The sequence below is a fragment of the Eschrichtius robustus genome, chromosome 14 (genome assembly GCF_028021215.1).
Source record: "Eschrichtius robustus isolate mEscRob2 chromosome 14, mEscRob2.pri, whole genome shotgun sequence".
In the NCBI taxonomy this organism is placed as follows: Eukaryota; Metazoa; Chordata; class Mammalia; order Artiodactyla; family Eschrichtiidae; genus Eschrichtius; species Eschrichtius robustus.
In genome coordinates this window covers 19,650,459-19,673,820 of record NC_090837.1, presented here as the reverse complement: position 1 = coordinate 19,673,820, position 23,362 = coordinate 19,650,459, and the positions used below count along the sequence as shown (strand labels likewise).

The 23,362-nt window shown below is 47.0% G+C and overlaps 1 long non-coding RNA gene across 1 annotated transcript; it reads right to left on the bottom strand.

The window, feature by feature from the left end:
- Positions 1–7,642: 7,642 nt before the first annotated feature.
- Positions 7,643–10,842, bottom strand: LOC137776742 (uncharacterized). The gene is made up of 4 exons (XR_011076306.1): positions 10,698–10,842; positions 10,164–10,361; positions 9,856–9,915; positions 7,643–7,837 (listed from the first exon to the last, which is right to left on the bottom strand). It is a non-coding gene; the product is annotated as an uncharacterized lncRNA (long non-coding RNA).
- Between the last annotated feature and the right edge of the window lie 12,520 nt (positions 10,843–23,362).

The window sequence follows — 23,362 nt, the reverse complement described above, 5'->3', positions numbered from 1 at the left end:
GCCCCGAGCTCCTGGAGGATGCCTCTTTTCAAGGACACAGGCCGGAAGCCATCAGCAAGGCCTCCAGCCTGCAACATGCTGAAGACTTGACAGCCTCATAAATCCCATGGCTGGCGGCGTGATTAGGATTGAGTCAAAATGCAAGAAATTTAATTTCCTGATGCTCAGCCTACAGGGCCTTGTAAACTCACCCCCCTAAACCAGTAACCATAAATGTTTGATAAAATACCATGCGGCCTCCTGTTTCCCAGGAATGGTTCCCAGGCCCAGGGAAGAAGCCACATTTGGCCCCTGCTAGGCGTGACTTGAGCATTGTAATTAATGTTTGGTAGAGCTCTTCTTAACGGCCTGGGCTCTTTGTGGCTGTATCAATACCGATGACATTCACCCAGCCAGTGAGGCCAGAAGCAACTTCAAACATCACAAGGTCAAGGAAGGTGGCAGTGGATTTTATGGCACTTCAGGCTTTCATCCTACATTCATGTCCTTGATCTCACTTGACCCTGGCGTTGGGTCTATGGGAAGAGCAAAGCAAGAATTGCTAACTCCATCTAATGAAATGTGAAGCCCAGAAAGGGAACTTTCCCAACTTGTGGAGCTCATCAAAGCCCTAGGACCCAACCCCGGGTCCCAGGACTCTCTCACACCATTGGTGATGATGATGGGAAGAACATTACCATGGCAACCGTGCCTAAACAGCAGCAGGAAAGAGGCGGGTCAGGTTCGAGGAATACCTTCCCGACCAAGAGCATCCTACAGCACACAACCGCCTTCAACATCCCCCTCTTCTGCAAGGTTGTAAGGGAAGAGAGAGCCCTTTTCAGGGCTGCCTGGAATCCTGGCCAGATGTAAGGATGGAGCGTCTCACAGGCACCGGGAAACCTGTTGTCCCTGGTTTGGACAAGAACCTCTCATGATCCTCCAGGGACCTTGTTCACAAGCAGATCCCAATTCAGAAGGTCCGGGGTGGAGCCTGAAATTCTGCATTTCTGCCTAGCTCCGGGCAATGCTGCTGCGGCTGACCTCTGGAGCACATTTGAGTGACAGGTGGTAGGGGGTCTGTGCTAGGATGCGGCAAGCTTGGAAGGGTCGTTGTTGGGTGAGGTTCCGTCTCATGAGGTGTTGGCTATGAGCCACTCAGAGACACAGAGATCAGCGGGAACACTGGCCACACAGCCCCTGAGGCTGTGGAGGACGTGGATGTTTCATGCTCAGAGACTTTCGGGACATGGACTTGTCTCCTTGAGCCTCAGTTTCTCATCTGTGAAATGCAAGCCTGGGAGGCAGGGGGCTGAGCTGCCTAGCCCCTGAGTTCTCATCGAGCTCTGACATCCCAGAACTTCAGGAATAGAAAATGCACAGTAGCCTCTGAAGCTCCATCTATGAGATCCCTGCCTGGCCCTGGGGTTGGGCATCTGTCGTTCAGGTCTGCTCAGCACCCATTCCCCAGTTCTCTGACTTCAGAGCCTCAGTTTCCTATGGGGAACCTCTCCCTCTCTCCCTTGGTAGTGTTTAGATGGAGTTGACCCTGCCTCCATCTCCAAGGTGAGCCCATGACCCAGGTCTGGCCAATCAGAGTGATTCAGTGGTAGGCATGCGACTCAAGCTAAGCCAATGAAATACAGCCATGAGACTTTTGCTAGAACATCTGAGGAAATGGCTTTCCCTTTCTATCTGGCTTACTAAACTAGTAAGATAAAGGTCTGGTGCTACTGGCAGTCATCTTCACCACTGTGTAGGGAGAGCCTGCCTAAGCGCACAAGCCAACCTCGGGGAAAGCAGAGATAAGAGACAAAGAGACTAAGTCACAGTGCCTTCTGGTGGACACCTGGATCCAGCCATGCCTGAAGCTAGGCCCTGGAGTTTTCAGTCCCTTGAGCTAACAAATCACCTTGCTTCAGCCAAACTGAACTGAGTTTCTGAGGCTTTCATTCAAAAGAATCCTGATTCACACACTCTGGATTTGTCCCCAAGATGAAGACAAGGAATTGGAGCACAATAACCTCTCACACTTAGACACACAGGCAAGGACATTATTGGCTTCAATAAATTCCAGAATGTCAGAGCTGGAAGAGCCACCTCATTATACAGAGGAAGAAACTGAGGCCAAGAAAGTGGACTTGACTTTCCCAAGGCTACACAATAAAGTGACCAAACCAGGACTCACACCCAGTTCAGAGTTCCTTCCTTTACCTGCCGGCAGTGAAGGCATCCAGCCACATAACACATTCGAGGAGCATCCCAACAGCATCTCCAAGCACACACCAAATCAAAGTGGGACCTCCCACTGCCCATCACACTGCCTGAAATGCCACCAGAGTAAACCCGTTTCTCTCTGTCTTCTGTCTTCAAGATGCATCTTTTACAAATGCATAAACCCAAGGAAGGAATTACACCTGGGCTTATTTGTAGAGGGATACAGCTAAAGAGATCGTGAATTATCATTGAGTAGCTTTACAGTGGGGAATGGGACCATGACTGGCCTTTCCACTTTCACAGAAGGATTTGCCTACAGCCGACTGAAAGCAGAGCTGACACGTCTTTGGGAATGCCATCCAGAGGGAAGAAGGAGGTAGGAGGAGCCCATGGTCAGAGGGTGCCAACTTCCCCAGTTTGCCTGAACTCAGATGGGCCAGCTGGAAACATGAGGACCACACTCTGACACAGGCTCTAGACTAGACCCGCCTTCCAGTAAGAGTCTGAAGAACTCAGCAAGCCCTAGTCACCCTTTCTCGGTGGTGAGAAGGGAAGAGAACATCATATTTTGCCCTTAAGAAATGGGCATTGACATCTCTTTACACTATTAGAAAAAATGCCCAGCCAAGAAATAAACCATCACTTTTATTTACAGTATATTTCCCAGAACTCAGAGAAATGCCGTGCTATTCTGCATAGACCTCAGACCAAAGCATAATTTATCACAATACATCATACGTTACAGTACATAAAACTCCCCCTACCTTATAAAAAACATACAAGGAATTTCTCGCTCTTTACATAAATTACTTAAGAACATTCCTGTTGAACACATCATTTTGAAAGGATTTCCATTACTTGGAAGAGCTGCTTCCATCAGTGGTGATCTTTGCAGAGGCTCAGGGAACAATTAAAATGGGAAAGAGAGAAGGAACAAAGCACTCTACGGGAAACGACCCATCCCAGATCAGCCCAGAACAGAATGTGTTGTTCTAACCACAAAATAAGTCACCTCCTTATTGAATTCAATCTTTCAAGGTGGGTGATAGAAGTAGGAGCAATATTGTCAACAACCTAAGGGCAAGGACTGTATCTGATTTTGTTCACCATTGTATCCCTGCCACATCGTAGATGCTCAATAAATGAGTTGAAGAAGGAGGGAGGGAGGGAGTCTATACAGAATGCAAATGTAGCTGTTATCTACTGCTATAATAATGCTATGTAACAAACATCCCCAAACCTCAATGATTGAAAACAACTATTTTTATTACTGCTCACAAGTCTGCAGGTTGGCTGGCAGGTCTGGCCTCAGCTGAGCTCACCCACATGTCTGGCAGTCAGCTGGCTGTTGGCTGTTGGCTGTTGGCTGATGGCTGATGGCCTCAGCTGGAACAGCTGGGCTCTCCCACATGCCTCTCACATGCACATGCCTTTCATGTTCTGGTCTGGACACGTTTGCCGGCGAGCCCAGGCACATTCTCGTGGTGACTGCAGGAGTCCATTAGAGCAAGTGGAAATAGGCAAGCACTTTTTCCAGCATCTGCTTGCATTATGCTTGCTAACATGCCATTGGCCAAAGAAAGTCACACAGTCCAGCCCAGAGCCAGAAAAGGAGGGGAGTGAGCATTATAAAACGAACTGCATAAATACAGGTAGAACATTAATTGGGACCATTAATGCAACCAGCCTACCACAATATTGATGCCCGATTCCCACAAACGCCCACCGTCACCCCAAACCCCACCCCACAGTCAATGATCTTAAGCTCATGAAAAGAGAATAGAAAACAAGATTTTACTGACCCCATTCTCCATATGGAAAAAGTAAGACCCCACAGTCGGGCTCTTCAATTCGAGTCATATTTATTTAAACCAGTAGTTGTAAATCTTAGTATCTACGGGGACAGGCAGGTACTAATTGCTGAGCCAGACCAGGCAGGGAATGGGATGAATCAGAGACCATCACCCTGTTTCCCCAGGGGTGGAACCTCTGCCACCCAGGCCAACAAGCCTCACAAGAATACGAGCCTGGGGCCACAGCTCATCTGATTACTTCAAGAGAAGCTGGAACGAGGCATTTTTAAGTGAAATCCTATTTTCAAATTAGCCACTATTTTTAAAACATTTAAGCGTAATCCGGGCCCCCCAAAAAATATAGCCATGAGGCAGACCCAATTGTTAGGTCTGGGTGTACCAGCTCTGATTTCAAACATTGTATTTTGGGGATCTTAAGCTCAATCTTGAGCTTATTGATTTTGCTTCACCGAGAGTGAAAGGTCAGATATTTTCCAAGGAAATGAAGGCAGGAACAGTGTCTGTCTTGTTTCCCACTCAGTTCCACAACTCTGAACAGGGCCTGGGATGTAATACTGGTCGGGAGGAGGACGGCGGGTGGGGGGAGAAATTAACACTTACGGAGCATCTGCTACACATTATGCAAGCATTTTACATACGTGCTGTGGACCGAATTGTGTCTACCCCACCCCCCATCAAAAAAATTCATACTTTGAAGCCCTGTGACTGTATTGGGAGATGGGGCTTTTAAGGAGGTGATTAAGTTAAATGAGGTCATAGGATGGGGCCCTGATCTGATAGGAGATTGGTGTCCTTATAAGAAGAGGGAAAGACACCAGATCCACCTCTCTCTCCCTCTCTCTCAATCTCTCTCCTTTACCTCCCTCCCTCCCTTCCCCTCTCTCCCCCTTCTCCTGCCCTCCCCCCATGCTCTCTGCCCCCCTGCCCCGCCCCATGTGCACAGAGGAAAGAGAACAGAGCTAGAAGACGCCATCTGAAAACCAAGGAGAGCACTGTCACCAGAAACCAACCCTGTCAGCACCTTGATCTCGGATTTCCAGCCTCCAGAACTGTGAGAAAATGTATTTCTGTTGTTTAAGCACCGCCCCTGCCCGCTGCTCTGCCCCAGTCTCTGTATTTTGTCATGGTAGCCCCAGAAAACTAATACAATACATAATCCCATTTGATTTAAAATATAGAACAAAGGCATGAAATAGATAAATCCTCAACACAGAGAAAGGAAAACACCTGACACTTGTGTTGTGTTTTACAATTTACAAAGCCCTGGGGCAAGGGGTGGGGGGGACAAGTAGTTGCCTCTGTTTCTCAGATGAGAAGACTGGGGCTCAGAGAGGCTCAGAGACTTGCCCGAGGTCACACAGTGACAAGAGAACACCGAGTCAATCCAGAATTTTTTGATGTCCAGCCTTTCCAGTACATCCCGTCATCTCCTACCTTAAACCTGGTCTGTACCAGACTATGTTGGTGCTCTGCTTAGATCCAGTCGGATCCCTTTTTACCTTTACGTTCGCTTCCACCGGCCAGTCCCTGGGACTCTTCTTTGGAGCACCGCCCTCGGCTGCTGGAGTTTCTCTCCTGGCACCTGCAGGGGCCAGAACTGCCCAAGTGTTTCTCCCAGGCAGCCCTTAACTGATGACTGCCAGGTGCATGTGTATGGAAGCCCAGCTCTCTTCCTAGGCATCGGGTGACTCTAGGATGTGACTCACACGCCAGGGCTCCCCTGCGGGATCAGGCTAAGGCTTCCCTCCACAGGACTTTGCTGAAGTTGTGCCTTATTTGTCATCCTCCCTTTCCCTGCCCTGCCTTCCTCACTCCCCTGGGACACATAAATCCTTGTCTCCAGGTCTTCTGGAAAAACCAACCCAAGACCAAGTCCCCTTGGCTTTATTGCCATTTGGGTGAAAGACCTGGGCTTTTGCCCCAGTTTGGTCTGTTTTGTATATAGATTCATTTGTATTATTTTTAGATTCCACATATAGGTGATATCATATAGTGTTTGTCCTTCTCTGTCTGACTTGTTGCACTAAGCCGAATATTCTCTAGGTCTATCCGTGTTGCTGCAAATGGCATTATTTCATTCTTTTTTATGGCTGAATAATATTCCATTGTATATATATATACCACATCTTCTTAAGCCAATTGTCTGTTGATGAGCACTTGGGTTACTTCCATGTATCTTTTCAAATTAGAGTTTTAATTTTTTTCTGGATATATATCTAGGAGTGGAATTGCTGGATCATATGGTACTCCTATTTTTAGTTTTTTAAGGAACCTCCATACTGTTCTCCGTAGTGGCTGCACCAATTTACATTCCCACCAACAGTGTACGAGGGTTCCCTTTTCTCCACATCCTCTCCAACGTATATTATTTCTTTGGAAAAGTATCTATTTAGGTCTTCTGCCCATTTTTTGATTGCGTTGTTTGGGGTTTTTTGATATTGAACTGTTTGTATATTTTGGAAATTAACCCCTTCTCGGTTGCATTATTTGCAAATATTTTCTCCCATTCTGTAGGTTTTTTTCATTTTGTGGATGGTTTCTTTTGCTGTGCAAGAGCCTTTAAGTTTGATTAGGTTACATTTATTTTTGCTTTTATTTCTTTTGCCTTGGGAGACTCATCTAAGAAAATATTGCTGTGATTTATGTCAAAGAATGTTTTGCCTCTGTTCTTTTCTAGTTTTATGGTGTCATCTTAGATTTAGGTCTTTAAACCATTTTGAGTTTATTTTTGTGTATGGTGGGAGGGAATGTTCTAATTTCATTGTTTTACATGTAGCTGTCCAGCTTTCCCAACACCACTGGTTGAAGAGACTGTCTTTTCTCCATTCCATATTCTTGCCTCCTTTGTTGAAGATAGCTGTGTGGGTTTATTTCTGGGCTCTCTGTTTGTTTCCATTGACCTATGTGTCTGATTTTGTGCCAGTACCATGCTGTTTTAATTACTGTAGCTTTGTAGTATAGTTTGAAGCCCAAAAGGGTTACACCTCCAGCCTTGTTCTTTTGTCTCAGGACTACTTTGGCAATTCTGGGTCTTTTGTGGTTCCATATAAAGGGAGGACTTTTTAAGCATGATATAAAATCCAGATATACAAAGAAAAACCCTGACATATATGACCACATCAAAATTTAAACCTCTATGTAGCAAAAATAAATAAATAAGTAAATGAAACAGTGCAAAATAACAAACAGAAAAAGTATCTGCAATATACGTGACAAAAAAAAGCATTTAAAAAAAAAAGTCCTTCAATCCATATGAAAAATTGCAGAAACCTAACCCCCCAAAATTGAGGAAAGGGCATACAACTGCAATTTCAGAAGTATACAAATGGCTTCTAAACTAATAATCAAAGATCCATAAGTTAAAACAGTGAAGTGCTAGCTTCCCCTTGTTCACTTGTCAGAAATTCTAAAGGTTAATAATATTCGACATCAGGGAAGCTATGGAGTGCAAATTGCTTAGCAGCTTTGAAGGACAACTTGGTGACAGTGATTAAACTGGTAAATGGGCAAACCCTTCAACCCAGGCATTACACCACAGAAAATTTATTCCCCAGAACTATTTTCACAACCAAAGACTCTTAGGTACAAGGATGTCCACTGCAGCACTGTTCATTAGAGTTGCGATGGTTACTTTTTTAATATAAATTTATTTATTTATTTATTTTTGGCTGGGTTGGGTCCTCGTTGCTGCGCGTGGGCTTTCTCTAGTTGCGGGGAGCGGGGGCTACTCTTCGTTGCGGTGCGCGGGCTTCTCGTTGTGGTGGCTTCTCTTGTTGCAGAGCACGGACTCTAGGCATGCGGGCTTCAGTAGATGTGGCTCGCAGGCTCTAGAGCGCAGGCACACGGGCTTAGTTGCTCCACGGTGTGTGGGATCTTCCCGGACCAGGGCTCGAACCCATGTCCCCTGCCCTGGCAGGCAGATTCTTAACCACTGCGCCACCAGGGAAGCCCTGATGGTTAATTTTATGTGTCAAATTGGCCACGGGGTGCCCGGATTAAACATTATTTCTGGGTGTGTCTGTGAGGGTATTTCCGGGTGACAGGAGCTTTGGGGTCGGTGGAGCTTTGGGGTCGGTGGAGCAGATTGCCCTCCCTGGTGTGGGTGGGCATCATCCAATCAGTTGAGAGACAAAAGGCAGAGAAAGGGGGACTTGCCCCTTTTTTCCTGCCTTGCTGAGGGAGCTGGGACATCTCATCTCATCTCCGCCTGCCTCGGGCTGGGATTTATACCATAGGCTCCCCTGGTTCTAAGGCTGGATTACACGACCAGCTTGCCTGGGTCTCCAGCTTACAGCTGGCAGACTGTGGGACTTCTCATCCTTCATAACTGGGTGAGCCAATTCTTCATAATAGATAGATTATAGATAGATGAGATAGATGATTGATAGAGAGTTAGATGATTGATAGATAGAAAGATAGATAAATGATAGATGATAGGAAGAAAGGAAGGAAGGAAGGAAGGAAGAAAAAAAGGTAGGTAGACAGATAGATGATTTACAGATGACATAGATATGAAAGAGAGACAGCTCTCCTACTCGTTCTGGTTGGTTCTATTTCTCTGGAGAACCCTAATGCAACAGTGAAAACTGGAAACAATTTCACCAAAAGCAGTGTCTTTTGCGCATGTAGTTGATTTAGGAACATGATCTCAGGGAGCAGGAGTGAGGAGCAATGCAGTGAATGGGGAAGGAGGAAGTCGACACAGGATGCATTATCAAGCTGGCCACTCCCACCTGTGATGAGGGGCTCACCCCCCCCCCCCCACCTCTACCTGACAAGCTCTTTTCCCTGCTCTCTACCTGGCTCACTCTTTCCTTTTCCTCCTTTAAGGACCAGCATAAATGTCCCCTCGTCCTAGAAGCCCACCCCTCCCCCCGTCATCTGACATAAAGCCCACCACCGCATTGTATTCTCTCTCATAGCACCTGGTTTGTAGTAATCACAGGACACCCTCTGAGTTTACTTATTACTGTCTGTTAGTCTCGCTAGGACAGATCCACACCCTGTTCACCACCATATACACAGCCCTGGACTGGTACATATTAGACACCGAAGATCTGTCAAATGAATAAATAAATCAGTGAGGTCATAGTTCAGAGGTCATCAGTGGTGGGTTTTCAGCCCCACCCCCTGGAGGCTGCCTTGGGCGGGTTCCCTAGAAGCAGGTCCTAAGATAAGAATTTGTGCAAAAGTGACTTGCTAAGAATTTGTGTAAAGGTGATGTATTAGGGAATGTTCCCATGACAAACCAGTAGGCAAAGTCACATGGAAGGTAGCCTTCACTCAATCCCCCAGGGAGCTCTGGGGACATTGCAGATCACATCTTAGAGTTGACCAGGTCAGAGGCGAGGGAGCTGAAGTATTTATCCCCCCTCCCACACATCTCTGTCACTGATTAAGGGCTGCGCACAGGGTAGGGAACATAAATTCGAGCAAAACGGATTCTGGCAGTCTGAGGGCAGTGTGCTGGCAAAGAGACACAGGTGCTGGTTGTTGGAGAGAGAGCACTGGAAGGCAGTGTGCCTAAAAACAGTAAAGGGATCCAGGGACGCTAGCAGGGCACTGATTATGATTGCTGCAGCGGCATTAGGAAACGGGCAGAGTGTTTTGGGGTTGGCAGTGATCGGGAGGTTGCTGTTAGCATATGATACCCAAGGACCAGGGCTGCTAAAGACTGTCCAATACCCCACCCAGCCCCACACGATGAAATATCATCCCACCCCAAATGTCACCCCCATAATGAACATTTATCTACTTCCAATCTCTCATGTGACAGATGAAGAAATTGAAGCCCAGAGAGGGAAAGTGACTTGCCCAAGGCAACACAGCTAAAAAAGACACAAACCTGGTGGCCAGAATGCTGGTCGCTTCACAGTAGCCCTTGAGTCTTAATTCCTCCTGAAACCTAAAAGAGAACATTCTAAGCCCCAAGTGCAAAATCCCTTCTGGAATTCTAGAGGGGGCAGCCAATCCCATGTCCTGCCTGAGGGAAGTGAGGAGAAATCAGACTTGAAGACCTTGGAAGCTAGTGCCCAAAGCAGATGTACAAACACAGATAAGGGAGACAGAGTTTTCACCAGACAAATTCACACCCTGCTCAGTTTAGACATAAAAACGAACTAACTTAATTTCATGCCATATGCAAATCCTTACCAGCTGTCGGCTCTGTAATCACAGGAGACTTAATGTAATAACTAAACAAGAACAAAAACGCAGCAAATATAGGCTCTGGGCAAGTCCGTTGACAGCGGGTTTTATGTTCCTGGAAACTAAGCAAGTACAGAGCATTTATGGCGGACATCTGGAAGTAGCTATGTGGCCAAACGCCTGCCACCTCCTTCACAGAAGTGCCTGCAACGATAATAAATAATGGCTAAGGACTGATCTGGCCGTTGTGTACCCTGAGCCCTCATGGACCGTGAACATTTCCATCTAGATGCCACAGCTTCTTTCCCATTGTCAAGGTTCAGCTCAGTCCAGCCATCTGACCAAGTACTCAGAAGGAGCCAAAAGATGTCTCAGGCTCAATGGGTTTGAGTCCCACCCCCTCCCTCCCGCCCCGGAACCAAAGGGGCAGGAAGATGGCTGCTGGGTGGGACAGGGCAGGTGGTCTTCCAACCTGAGGACCCCAGTTCCTCTGACTGTCCAAGCTAATAATCATAATACCCAACATTATCAAATGCTCACCGTGGGCCAAAAGCCAAGCACGCCTTCTATGCATTATCTCAGTGTTTCCTGAAGTGTGGAGGATGATTTAAAGTCATTGGTTCATTTATTCATTCAACGAACATTTGTTAAGCACCTATTATGTGCCAGGCACTGCGCTGGAGCTCTATCTGCAAGTGAAATACACAAAAAATTTTGGCCTTGTTTAAGAAGTTTAATTTCTGGTGGGACAAACACTTTTTAAATACAGTTACAACGTGTGTTAGGAAAGAACACTTTGCACCCGTGATGTCACCAACATCATTGCCTTAGGATGAAGCTCTGTGTTTAAAAGTTGATTTAAAGAAAAATGTTAAGTAAATAATAAAACAGGTGATTCACAGGTGGGCTAAAAGCATGATGGGGTTTCTTTTCCCATACAATCCTGATATAGGTTTTATTGTTAGTCCCACTTTACAGCTAGAGAAACTGAGGCTCAGGCAGGTGGAGTAATTCGCCTGAGGTCACATAGCTGGGACATGGTGGAGTCCACATTTGAACCCAGGTCAGTCTTCAGAGCCAGTGTTTTAACCTCCAGGCTGAGCCAAGGCGATCCATCAGGTGGCCCGTGTCACTCTAACGCTCAGCTCCCTGCTGCCAGCTACCAAAAATCCCTTCGCACATGGCTTATATCTCATGAAGGAACAGGAAGGGCCAGGGTTGGGGGCCTCGGAAGAATCTGCTCCCTTCCATCCAGCTCCAACCCCGGGGGCTAGTTTGGCAGCTGCATCTCCAGGCAATGAATTGTTCTTAAAGAGAATGGAGACACCTTTGTTGGAGAAACTATGGAGAACCTTAAGGAAGCAAAGAATAACAACTCTGAAAGAAGCCAGTCACAAAAGACCACATATTGTGTGATTCCGTTTCTAGGAAATGTCCAGAATAGAGAAATTTATACAGACAGAAAATAGATCACCAGGGGCTGAGGGAGGATGGTGTGGGGAAATGGGAGTGACTGATAAAAGGGATGGGGTTTCTTTGATGGGGGGCGATAAAAACTTCTAAAATTGATTGTGAGGATGGTTTTACAACCCTAAATATACTAAAAACTACAGAATTGTATACTTTTAAATGGGTGAATTGTCTGCTCTGCGAATTATATCTCAGAAAAGCTTTTTTTTTTTTTTTTTTTCGTTGCTTTGGCTCTAAACTTATACATCCAATTCCTCCAAAACCCTCCACCATCTGCCTGATTAGGGCTGCACTTATTTCACAATAATTTTTAAAGAACATTTCCTCAATACCTGAATGAGACCCTTTGATGTCCCTCCAAAGCCCTCCTAGGAATTCTTATCTATTTGAAGGAGAGGACTGCATTATTAAAAGCTTGGCTTTCTTGCCTACCAAGGCACCCATATCAATTTCCATGTTTCCACGTTACTATGGCAACAGGAAGTTTTCAGGAGAGCTTTAGGGGTGTGTCCAAAGGGACGCTGATCTGCACCCAGGCGGTCTGCAGCCTTCTACCCAGCATCCCCCAGGTGCTGGCTGCCTCGCTGACAGATGCTGCAGGAAGGACAGCCTGGAATCAGGTGAAGTAGGGAAATCTGAGGATGCAGGCAGTGGCACCTCAGGGTCCACACTCTATGCTGGCCTAGTGGCCACCCTGAGTCACCATCACCATCACCATGCGGGAAGAGGAGAGGGTGTTGGTCACATCTTTTAGAAGCTGTGATCTAAAGCAGCATCTTGAGTACCGGAGCCGGTCTCCATGTCAACACGACCATATTTTTAGGCAGGAGTAGGCAGCAACTCTGGCCAGTGAGAGTAACATGGCCAGAAAGCTTTCATTCAACAACAGCTGGGGGAAAGGCAGTTGGTAACTGGGAGCCCACTGTTCTCACAGGTGGAGAAGGTCACACCTGCAGAAGCCCAGGGGACCTGAAGTCCAGGCTGTCAGGCTGTTGGGCAGACCTCTTGGGACTGAGTAGGGGCAGGGGCAGTGGGAGTAGGGTAGGCAGCCTCCAAGATGACCCCCAGTGATCTTCACCTCTTGGTGAACCTTAGGTAGTCCCCTCCCACATTGCACCAAGCTTGGTCTGTGTTGTGACCCAGAGAGCTAGGCAGAAGTGACAGTGTGTGACTTCCAGAGCTAGGTCATAAAAGACATCATGTTGTTCAACCCCAAACTTTGGGAGGACATGGCCACCATATTGTGAGGAGGCCCAAGCAGCCCTGTGGAGCAACGTACACGGAGAGGAACTAGAGCCCCTGGCCACCGGCCAGCACCAACTTCCCAGCCCCATGAGTGAGCCACCTTGGAAATAGATTCTCACCCCAGTTAAGGCTTCAGTTGACTGCAGACCCAGAGTGGACATTGTGACTGCAATCTCAAGAGACACCCTGAGTCAGAACTATCCAGCAGAGCTGCTCCCAGATTCTTGATACACAAACTATGTAAAAAATAATAAATGTTCATCATTGTCTTAAGCTGCTAAGTTTGGGGGTTATTTGTTACACAGCAATGGATAACATACAGAATGGATCCAGCTGCCCCTGGGATAGCCAGAAATTGAGAAGAAAAGATGGCTTTTTAAGATATTTCCCTCCTTGCTCCTCATTCCCTTTCCAAAAGTACTTTTACATAAGAAAGTGATGTACTGGGACTTCCCTGGTCATCCAGTGGTAAAGAATCCACCTTCCAACGCAGGGGACACGGGTTCCATCCCTGGTCAGGGAACTAAGATCCCACACGCCCCTAGGCAACCAAGCCCGCACACCATAACTACTGAGCTCGCGCGCCTCAAATAGAGAGTCTGCGTGCCACACACTACAGAGCCCACTCGCCCTGGAACCTGCACGCCACAACTACAGAGCCCACGTGCCCTGGAGCCTGCGTGCCACAACTAGAGAAGAGAAAAACCACAACTAGAGAGAAGCCCATGCACCACAATGAAAGATCCCGCATGCCTCAATGAAGATCCCACGTGCCATAACTAAGATCTGACGCAGCCAAAAAAAAAAAAAAAAAAAAAAAGTGATCTACTGGTGGATAAGGAATCTAGAGTTTTGGATTTGTGTCCTGGCTCAGTCCTTCCCCTCTATCAGCCTCAGTTTGCCCACCCATAAAATTGAGGAGCTAAAGTGTAACCTGTCAGCTCTGAAATTGTAGGGTCTCAAAGTGGTTAAAATCTGAGTTCTGAGTCAGGAGGACTGGTTGTGAACCTTGGCATTGCCACATGCTTGCTGTGTGACTTCAGGCTAATTCCCTAACTTCTCTGAGCCTCAGTTTCACCTTCTATAAAGTGGGTTTAAGGATATCTACTTCATGGCATCTGTTACAAAAATCCAATAAAATAATACATATAAACTACTTAGCACACGGTAAGTGCTTAATGAATGGTAGTTATCACTACCAATAATGAGATAGTGTGACAGCTAAAATTATTTCCACTTATAGTTAAGATTCAGAGAGTTTGAGTGGTTGCTTCTGGGTGGGGGTGGGGGCAGCAGGGTACAGGGATTGATAGACTTGAGGGAACTTTGGGGGTTCCAGTACTCTTCTGTATCTCCTAAGGAGTTTGCATTACACAAGCATGACATTTGTCAAAATCATCAGTGGTAGACCTAAGATTTGTACATTTTATTGTATTTTTTTGTAAGTAAACAAATATTGAGCTCTAGATAATAATTAAAATGCTGAAGTATTAGGGGAATTTTGGAGGACTTTATTGGCCTGGAGCAGCCCAAGGTAGGGGGTATATTTTTAAAAGTTCCCCAGGTGGGGACTTCCCTGGTGGCACAGTGGTTAAGAATCCGCCTGCCAATGCAGGGGACACGGGTTTGAGCCCTGGTCCAGGAAGATCCCACACACCGCGGAGCAACTAAGCCCGTGCGCCACAACTACTGAGCCTGCACTCTAGAGCCTGTGAGCCACAACTACTGAAGCCCGTGCGCCTAGAGCTCATGCTCCGCCGTAAGAGCAGCCACCGCACCGCAACAATGAGTAGCCCCCACTCGCCGCCATCAGAGAAAGCCCACACGCAGCAACGAAGACCCAACGCAGCCAAAAATAAAAATAAAAAATACATAAATTTATTAAAAGAAAAAAGTTCCCCAGGTGATTCTTTGAGAAACTCTGCGCGAGAGAAGCTTCCACACATGTGCCCCAAAAATCATACGAGAATTTCACTACAGTGCTGTTTGTAATAGGGAAAGATTAGACACAATCCAAATGCCCATCAACAGGTAAATGGGAAATTGCTATATATTATTTAGGAATATATACATATGAATAAAAACAAGAGGCCACGCATGGGTATAATAAGCTTTAAATTCAAGCTAGTGGTTACCCCTGGGAGGGGAAAGGATGTGTGATGGGGGAGGGGATGCCATGGGGCTTGCAGGGTACATTGCTAATATGATATGGTATCTCTTAAACTGGGTGGCAGGCACACAGGTGCTCGTTGTATTATCCATGCCTTCTGGGTGTCTGAAATATTTCTTAATTTAAAAATAGATGTGCAGAGAAAAATGTCTTGCATATTTGTGCATGGGGTTTTTTTGTTCTTGTTTTTTTGGGCCAGGCCGCGCAGCTTGTGTGATCTCAGTTCTCCAGCCAGGGATTGAAGCCACACCACAGCAGTGAAAGCCCGGAATCCTAACCACTAGGCCACCAGAGGACTCCCTGTGCGTGGGTATTTTTTTTCTTGTTGTTTATTTGTGCCTTCTATTACATCTATAATAATCCCATCTTGCTTTTCAGAAATAAAGTCATTGGTTAGTTAATAAGAAAAACAGTTAGGTTTAATTTTTTGAAAGTAAGATATATGGCTTCCCCAAATGACTCGCTCTGAGAACAACACTTCTTTGCATGTCTGAAATCCATTCGATGCTGAAAATCAATTCAACACCGAATGACACGAGAAACATCCTAAATCCAGAGCATGAGCCATCAGCCCAGGGACACCTCCACGTGGTCTCCCAACCCCTGTCTCTCGGGGGGATGCCTCAGAAACTGGACCTGACCTTATACTGAGTATGTATGAGAAGAATTGATCAGTAGTCAGGGAGGAGGGCTACTGGGGCCTCTTCTTTGACAGCAGCATTAGGTTAGAAGAAGGGGAAAAAGATCCAGGCAAAGGAATAAGAGGAACCTGCAAGCGAGGAGAGAGAACCAGTGTAGGTGTATTTTCTTTTAAATGAAGGTGAGTCATTTGGAATTCAACTCTGCCAAGAGGAAGCACTTGACTGCTGTTTCTTAAAGACGCATAAGGGGTTTTGTTTTGTTTTGTTTTGTTTTGCATAATGGACACATTTCCCAGGCGGCCACTTTCCAGGTTCTTTGTCAAGTGTCAAGGTAAGCTTTTAGAAAACTCCTCCGTGGACCACGGGGAGGCAATTTCCACCCAATACAGAATGCTTAGGATGGAGAAAGCCCACTTTTCAATATTGCTTCAGGGACCATATTTTGTGCACAGCTGAATGTAGACGAAATAGAGAAAGAAAATTGAGTGGATCTCCCGAGAGGGGGATTGAATGGAGGAAGTGATGACAGGTGAAGTACTGCCCCCTGATGTCCACAGACAGTAGTGCAGCCATTTGCTGAGATGCTCTTTTGTGGTGTTTCTTCCTGTGTTCCCTACCACCATCTCCTGCAAGTTTGAAAAGCCTGCAACAGGGATTACAGTCTGGCAGCCCTCTTTAGCCAGTGGGCAGACAGGCCAACTGTTTAAAAAATAAAGACATTTTGCTTTAAAATCTAGGCCTGACACTTCTTTGGAAAAACTGGAAAATCTGTCAACTTTTGGGCTGCACCCCAGCACGATAAACGTAGGCTAGAGCTGAGAAGCCGCTGCCCACTTTGGACAAGTGTTCTCACATTCTCCGCACTCCCCACCTCTCCCTAGTGTCTCACTTCCAGGCAGTATTTCTCATTATCAGGTCTCATATAGCCTCTAGGTTTGCTACTATGGTCTAAGCTCATTCAAGAGTTTACACTTGGCGTTCCAAGGAATGGAGAGAGGATGGTGCCTTTAAAAGCAGGTGATTACATCACGTTATGACTGGGAGGGGACAGAGGTCTACAAGCTCCATGACAGCCCACTCAGCGACGGTAAGTGCCCTGCTCAAGGTTATCCAGCCAGTAAGTGGAGGACCCTGCATTTGAACACACACGTCTGTCTGACCCCAGAGCCTCAGTGCTTTCCACTCCATCAGCTGTCCCCCATAATTAGCTGGCAGAGAAGGCCCTCTTCTGGGGAAGGCGTTTACAAGGACATCACTGCGTGTGCCATCCGAAGTGAAATTTGGGGCATTCCGAGATAACAATGTTCATGGCCTTTGTTCAAAAGAGAGAAACAAGAAGCCCCAGAAATAACCACCCTCCTGATTGTGTATCTTAAAAACTCCATGGTTTGTACCGCTTCGGATATTTCTTGTTCAAGTCAACAAAATTTCTCAGCATCTGCTAAGTGCTCTGCTCCATGCCAAGGGCTGGGAGTTGGGGGAAGTGGAGGCCAGTTAGCAAGTATAAACAGGGAGCCCAAAGGGCAAGGGCCAGAGCTGTTGGGTCCCTCACCTTGCAGTGTGCCCCCTTCATGACAGCAACCTCTGGGCTGGGCCTGGACGCTTCCCTTTGAGCTCTGGGTCAGTGGCTTCCCTAGATTGGAATCAGATTGAGACCCAGAAAAGGACAATGGGGTCTCTCCCCAGTGGTTGGAGTAACCTAGCTGCTTTGACAGTTTCTTCTGCAGATAACAAAGCAGTGATGACTTGGTGTCTTTTCTGGAAATAATTGCAACAGCAGATACTTATCAAGTGTTTGTGCCAGATGTCCTCACACAAAACCCTATGAGGAGGTGCTGTCATCACACTACCCCCGTCTTAACAGAAAAGCAAAGGGGAGATGAGCGAGGTCAAGTCACTTGCTGAATGTAACTCAGCAAGTAGCAGAGCTGGGATTTGAACCCAGGACTATGTGGCTCCTTCAGTGACACCCACAACCGCTGCCCAGTACTGGCTCCCCAGGGGGACTGTGTATCACGGAGGAAGGAGGTCAAATCTTGAAGGTGTCAGGCCTCCTGCAAATCCCAAACTTGAGGGCAAAAGCGAGGAAGCCTGTTTGTCCCCATTTTGCAAGTGGAGGAACTGAGGCTTGGAGTCACTTGGCCAAGGTCACACAGAGCGGAGGTGACAGAGTCTGAATTTGAGCCCAGGTCTCCCTGACCCCAGAATCTGTACTGCTAACATCTTAATGCTTAGCATTTCTGGGCACGTTCTGAATGTTTAATTTCAATATTTGTGAATTAAGATGAGGTTTTTCAGCTCTCTGCTTCCAGGAAAAAAACCTCTGTCTCTCTAGGAAGCAGGAGAAACAGCCAGGCTCTTCTCGAGAGGATGCAAAGTAAAAAGTCAGGAGGAAAAGAAAGAAGGTGAGAGTTGGGGGAAGAGGGCAGCCCTGGTAGCACAGAGAGGAGGCTGAGAACGCCAGGCTGTGAAGTCAGACTACAGGCTGGACAGGTGTAAATCATCAGCATCCTCATTTGACACCTAAGGAAACTGAGGCCCAGGGGAGCAGCCCCGGGTGAAGCTGTGGGTTAAATCCACTCCACATGCCTCCACTAATCAAGATCGTTGGAAGACTTGTGTGTCCTCCAAGCAGCACGGAGCCTAAATAATATGTTTGCCCGAGTTGTTTTCTAGGAACTTGGAGTCAGCTGTGTCTAGTTCAAGCTGAGCCGGTTAAGACTGGATGGGACCACCCACCCTTCAACTGGGATGGGTGAGGGCCCCTTTGAACTTGCCGAGGCCTGTAGCTTAGTTACAACTGCATAGAATTATCACAGCTATTTCCAATCACCTTTCCCCATGCTCCCCACACCTGGAGCCACCCTGCTGCTTTGTTATTCATCCCATAAACACCCTGAGCCCCTTGCCTCGGAGGAGGCAGATTTGAGATTTGTTCTCTCACCTCCTTGCTTGACTGCCTCGCAAGAAATTGTCGAACCCAAGTTCGTGTGCCCAATGCACAGTGAGGCCAACCAAGCCAGAACGTCGGAGGTTGGAGCAGAGGAAGGTTTACTGCAGAGCCGAGCAAGGCGAATGGGCGGCTTGTGCTCAAAAAATCCCAACTCCTGATGGTTTTCAGGGAAGAGTTTTTAAAGGAAACCTTTGGGGTGAGGCCTGCAGGGTGCACGACTTTCTTCTGATGGGTGGACAGCGAGGTGGTCCAGGGATCCTGTGCTTAGTGTGAAGCCCCCATCCTCCGCCGTGGTGGGGGGCCTTAGTTCCTGCAGAAGAACTCAGAGGTATGTATCAGGTTGTTACGTGTATCCCTTGAGGAGGAACTAGGACTCTGTTTATTGCACTATCGTTTCTTGACTGAGCCTCCCTTGTTTCTGCATTCCCTCCCTCCTCTAATTAGGGAAGGTCTAGGAGGCTGAAACCTTTTTCCTACACATAAGAAATGGGGGACACGGAAAGGCTTCTGTACCCAGGAGGGCTCTCTCTTTGCTACACATCTCGGCATCTCAGCATTTTGGCTCTTGTGTGTCAGGCAAGAACCTGGTTTGGAAGCAAATTTGGGGAACCATCCAGGAGGTAAGTCCAAACACACCTATTACCTGTGACTCATCAGTCCCTCACTGGTACTGGGAGCCTGTGGGCGAGTCCCAGCAGCTCCTAGTCTGTTCGTGTCAGGGACCCTCCCCCGGATCTCCCCAGCAAGGTGCCACTGACCTTTGGTGCTTCGTTTTGTTTTGCAACAAAGAGACGGTTTGGGGGCTTGGAAGACATCTTTGGGGTGAGTAATCTCGTTAAAGAAACACACCTGTGCCTGGATGGTCTTTGCAGTGATCACCCAATCATGGGTTGGAGGCCCACCTGGTAGGATTTTGGAGCCAACATAAAAGATTCACGGCTACAAGGTACTCCATACCTGGGTAAAAGGCCTGGGGCTCTGGTACGTGGTCTTGTTTGTTCTGGTCTGGTCTTATCTATGTCCATCTATGTCTGATTGTCCTGCTAAAGGTGGGCTATTGGGGACTGAGCTTCTTGGTGCCTGTAGCAAGGGCCCATAGAAAGATTTTGTTGCTGTAACCACCTGAAAGCAAAGCCCCTCCAAAATGAGAAATGTTAACTCAATTCCCCTGTGCAGCCCTCTAGCTGCATTCTCCCAAATTGGGAGACTTTGAGTAATGAATCCATGGAAAAGAAAAAAATGGTTTGTTTTGTTAGTTTAGTAACACTGCATGGCCACAATATCCTTTAGACTCTGGAGCAAAATGGCCTGAAAAAGAATCCTTAAATTACAATTCTACAACTAGATTTAGTTTGTAAATGGGAAGAAGAACGGGATGAAATCCATTATATACAGTCTCTGATGTTGTTGTGTCAGAATAAACCTGTGCAGAGGAGATATAGGGTTATGGTCCAACGGGAAGGGGAGACAGAGAAACTTCTTTTGCTTGATTCAGATGCAGAGGAGGACCACTTGCTGTGAAGCCAGTCAGACACTGCGACTGCTCCTTCTCTATCCCCAGGCGATGGTGTTCCGGCTCTTCCATTGCCAGAGCCTGAGCCACAGCCTCAGGCTCGAGTCCCGCCCCCTGGTCTCCAAGAGTCAACAAATAGGAATGGTCTCCCCCTCCCATACCTGCCAGGGAGCTACCCCAACTCGGGTGGGGCAATATCCCTTAAGCTAAGTCCCCATTGGGGGTGTGAATGCTGAGACTGGGTAGCCTACGAGATGGATATGGGTCCACTATCCTTTTTCGACTTCAGATTTATTTAATTGGAAGAACCATATGCCAGCTTACAGAGACGACCCAAAGAGAATGGAAGATCTTCTTTCACCGATCTTTGCAACCTCCATCCCAACCTGGGCAGATGTTCAAAATTCCCTGGTGGTCCAGTGGTTAGGGCTCCGTGCTCCCACTGCAGAGGGCACAGGTTCGATTCTTGGTCGGGGAACTAGGATCCCACATGCCATGCAGCATGCCTCCCCCCCCCCCCCAGAAAAAAGGTTCAGGCAAAGTTTATGAAATACCCTCCTCACTTCAGAAGGACATAGAATGGTGCTGGATAAAGCCACGGGAGAGGCAGATCAGCTGCACACAGAAATCCCTGGTAACCCAATATGAGCCACGGCAAGCGTAGCTGTACCAACAGCAGACCCCAGTTGGGAGGTGAATGCTGGGGATGGGCTAGAACTTGAACGTCATGGAGACTGCATTCTTGGAGGGTTGCCAAGAGGGGTGCCAAGCCAAAGAAGCCTCAGTGAAATACAGGAGGTAAAAACGAAACCGAATGAGGATCTTCCAGAATTTCTAGACTGGATCTTTAAAGCCTACAGGCAATATACAGGTATAGACCCTGAGGCCCCACAGAATTTAAAGATGGCTAATATGACTCTTATTGGTCAGAGAACCCCTGATATACAGAGGAAATGACAAAAGGTGGAAGGGGCTTTAGGGATGCCTATGTCTCATCTTGTTTAAATTGCCTTCAGAATTTTTCATGGCAGGGACCAGGTTCAGGAGAAAAGGGCACGACGGAGAATAAAACTGGCCACTCCACTGGTGACTGCCTTGACACAGGGACGAGGCGGACCAAATGGATGACCCCCCACGAGGGACTCAGCAAAAGGTAAGAGGCCTCAAGCTCCCACTTGAATGGCGCATCCTATAGTGGGACCCCACCAGCGTGCATATTGTAAACAGGAGGGACCCTGGAAAAGCGTCCCATCCTCAGTAAGGCTTAAAGGTAAACAGTTGGCGTGCCAGGTGATCAAGAATGACAGAGGTTGATTGACATATATATACTAATATGTATAAAATGGATAACTAATAAGAACCTGCTGTATAAAAAAAAAAAAAAAAGAATGACAGAGGTTCTTTTAAATCCATCGAGTACATCAATATCTCCCATATGGAGCCCCGGATGACTAAGACTATGTGCGGAATCAGCTTTTGGATTTCCTGATTGATACGGGGACCACTTACTTTGTCTTAAAGACCTGGCCTTCCAAACTTTCTTCTGAGACTGTTAGTGACTGGGGTGTTGGGAGAAACCTTGAAAAAGCCCTTTCTCCAGTCACTAGACTGTCAGATGGGGGAAAACCATCTGAAGCATGGCTTTCTACGCATGCCTGAATGCCCCATTCCCCTTCTGGGACAAGACTTACTAAATACCAGGGTTACCTTTGCATCTGGGCAAATAGACATTAACGTACCCCCTGAGCAGGCTCGCCCACTGCAGACTCCAGTGTTCCAACCCCAAAAGACAGCCTGTGACCATTCCGGAAGAGATACTGCAGAAGGTGAGCCAGGAGGTGAGAGAGGATGGGGGTCTGGGAAGAGAGCAAAGACTGCTACACCTAAGATATTCACCCAGTGATCCCTAACCCATACACCCTGCTCACTACTTTGTCCGGAGATCTTTGTTGGTTTCCCATATTGGAGTCAAAGGATGGCTTTTTTTTTTTTTCTTTTTGCATACCCTTGAGTTCTGACTCCCAAGAGTTGTTTGCTTGCAAATGGGAAGGTCTAGATACAAGAGTTAAAAAACAGTACTCCTGGACACTACTTCCTGGGGGGCGGGGGGATGGTTTAAAAATTCCCCCACAATGTTTGGAGAAATCCTGGCAAAAGATTTGAGGGACCTTCCACTAAAGAAGGGATCCCTGCTCCAGTATTGTGGATGATCTTCTGATTACCAGTAAGACAAACACCTAGGACCAACCAGAATACAGTGTTGACTTTGAACTTCTTGATTGAAAGAGGCTATAATGGGTCCAAGAAAAAGGCAGAGTTCTCAGCCCTCTGTTAAATACTTGGGTTCTGAACTCTCACAAGGATAGAGAGACTTGCTCCCCGACAGAATGGAAACTCTAGACCCCCGGGGATTCCTGGGGGTGGCCGGGTTCTGCCCCATTTGGATCCCCAACTTTGGACTCATAGCAAAACCCCTTTTAGGAAGCTCTTAGGGGAGACGATGAACCTCTAGACTGGAATCTTGGAAGAATAAACATCCGGAAAACCATATCCATCCTCACTGGACCAGACCTTATGGAGGAACATGATGGGGGAACAGAAACCATGCTTGCTGCCGAAGAAAAACTGGGGCCAAGATCATCCAAACCTTGGCTGGTTCCAGACCCCCAACACTGACTTCTCCAAGGGGGCAAGTGAACCTCTTCATGGATCTTAAGTTTCTTTTCAGAAAGAAGCTGCAAGAAAGAAATCAAGGTGAGCGGGATTGCTGCAGTGGTGGCTTTGGTAATTCTCAGAGGGCAATTTAAATAACTTGTTAGATTACCAGAATGATTGTTCTCCTTTGTTATGCCTTCTCTTGGCTTCTGACCTCCCAGGCTTGGAAGGACAATTCAGTGATTACCTACTTTTGCCGAAGTTTGAGAAGTGCTAATCCCTCTAGCTGTTGGACTTGTCATCCAAAACCTTTTTTCTGTATTGGATCATGCTGATCCCTTGACTGTGCCTGTCATTAATTTTTTGACTCTCCCTATTTTCACTGTGTCTTCAGATGTAACACATCAGATTAGGCTAATAGAATTTCCTGTCCCCTGTTTTTTCTTGACTAAGCTGAAATTTGGTCCTCTCCTCATGTCCTTGGATTTTTAAAGACCTGGTGTCTACCCCTGGCGAGGTTTTACTTTGTCAGGATATTGTAGAAACTGTACTTAATTT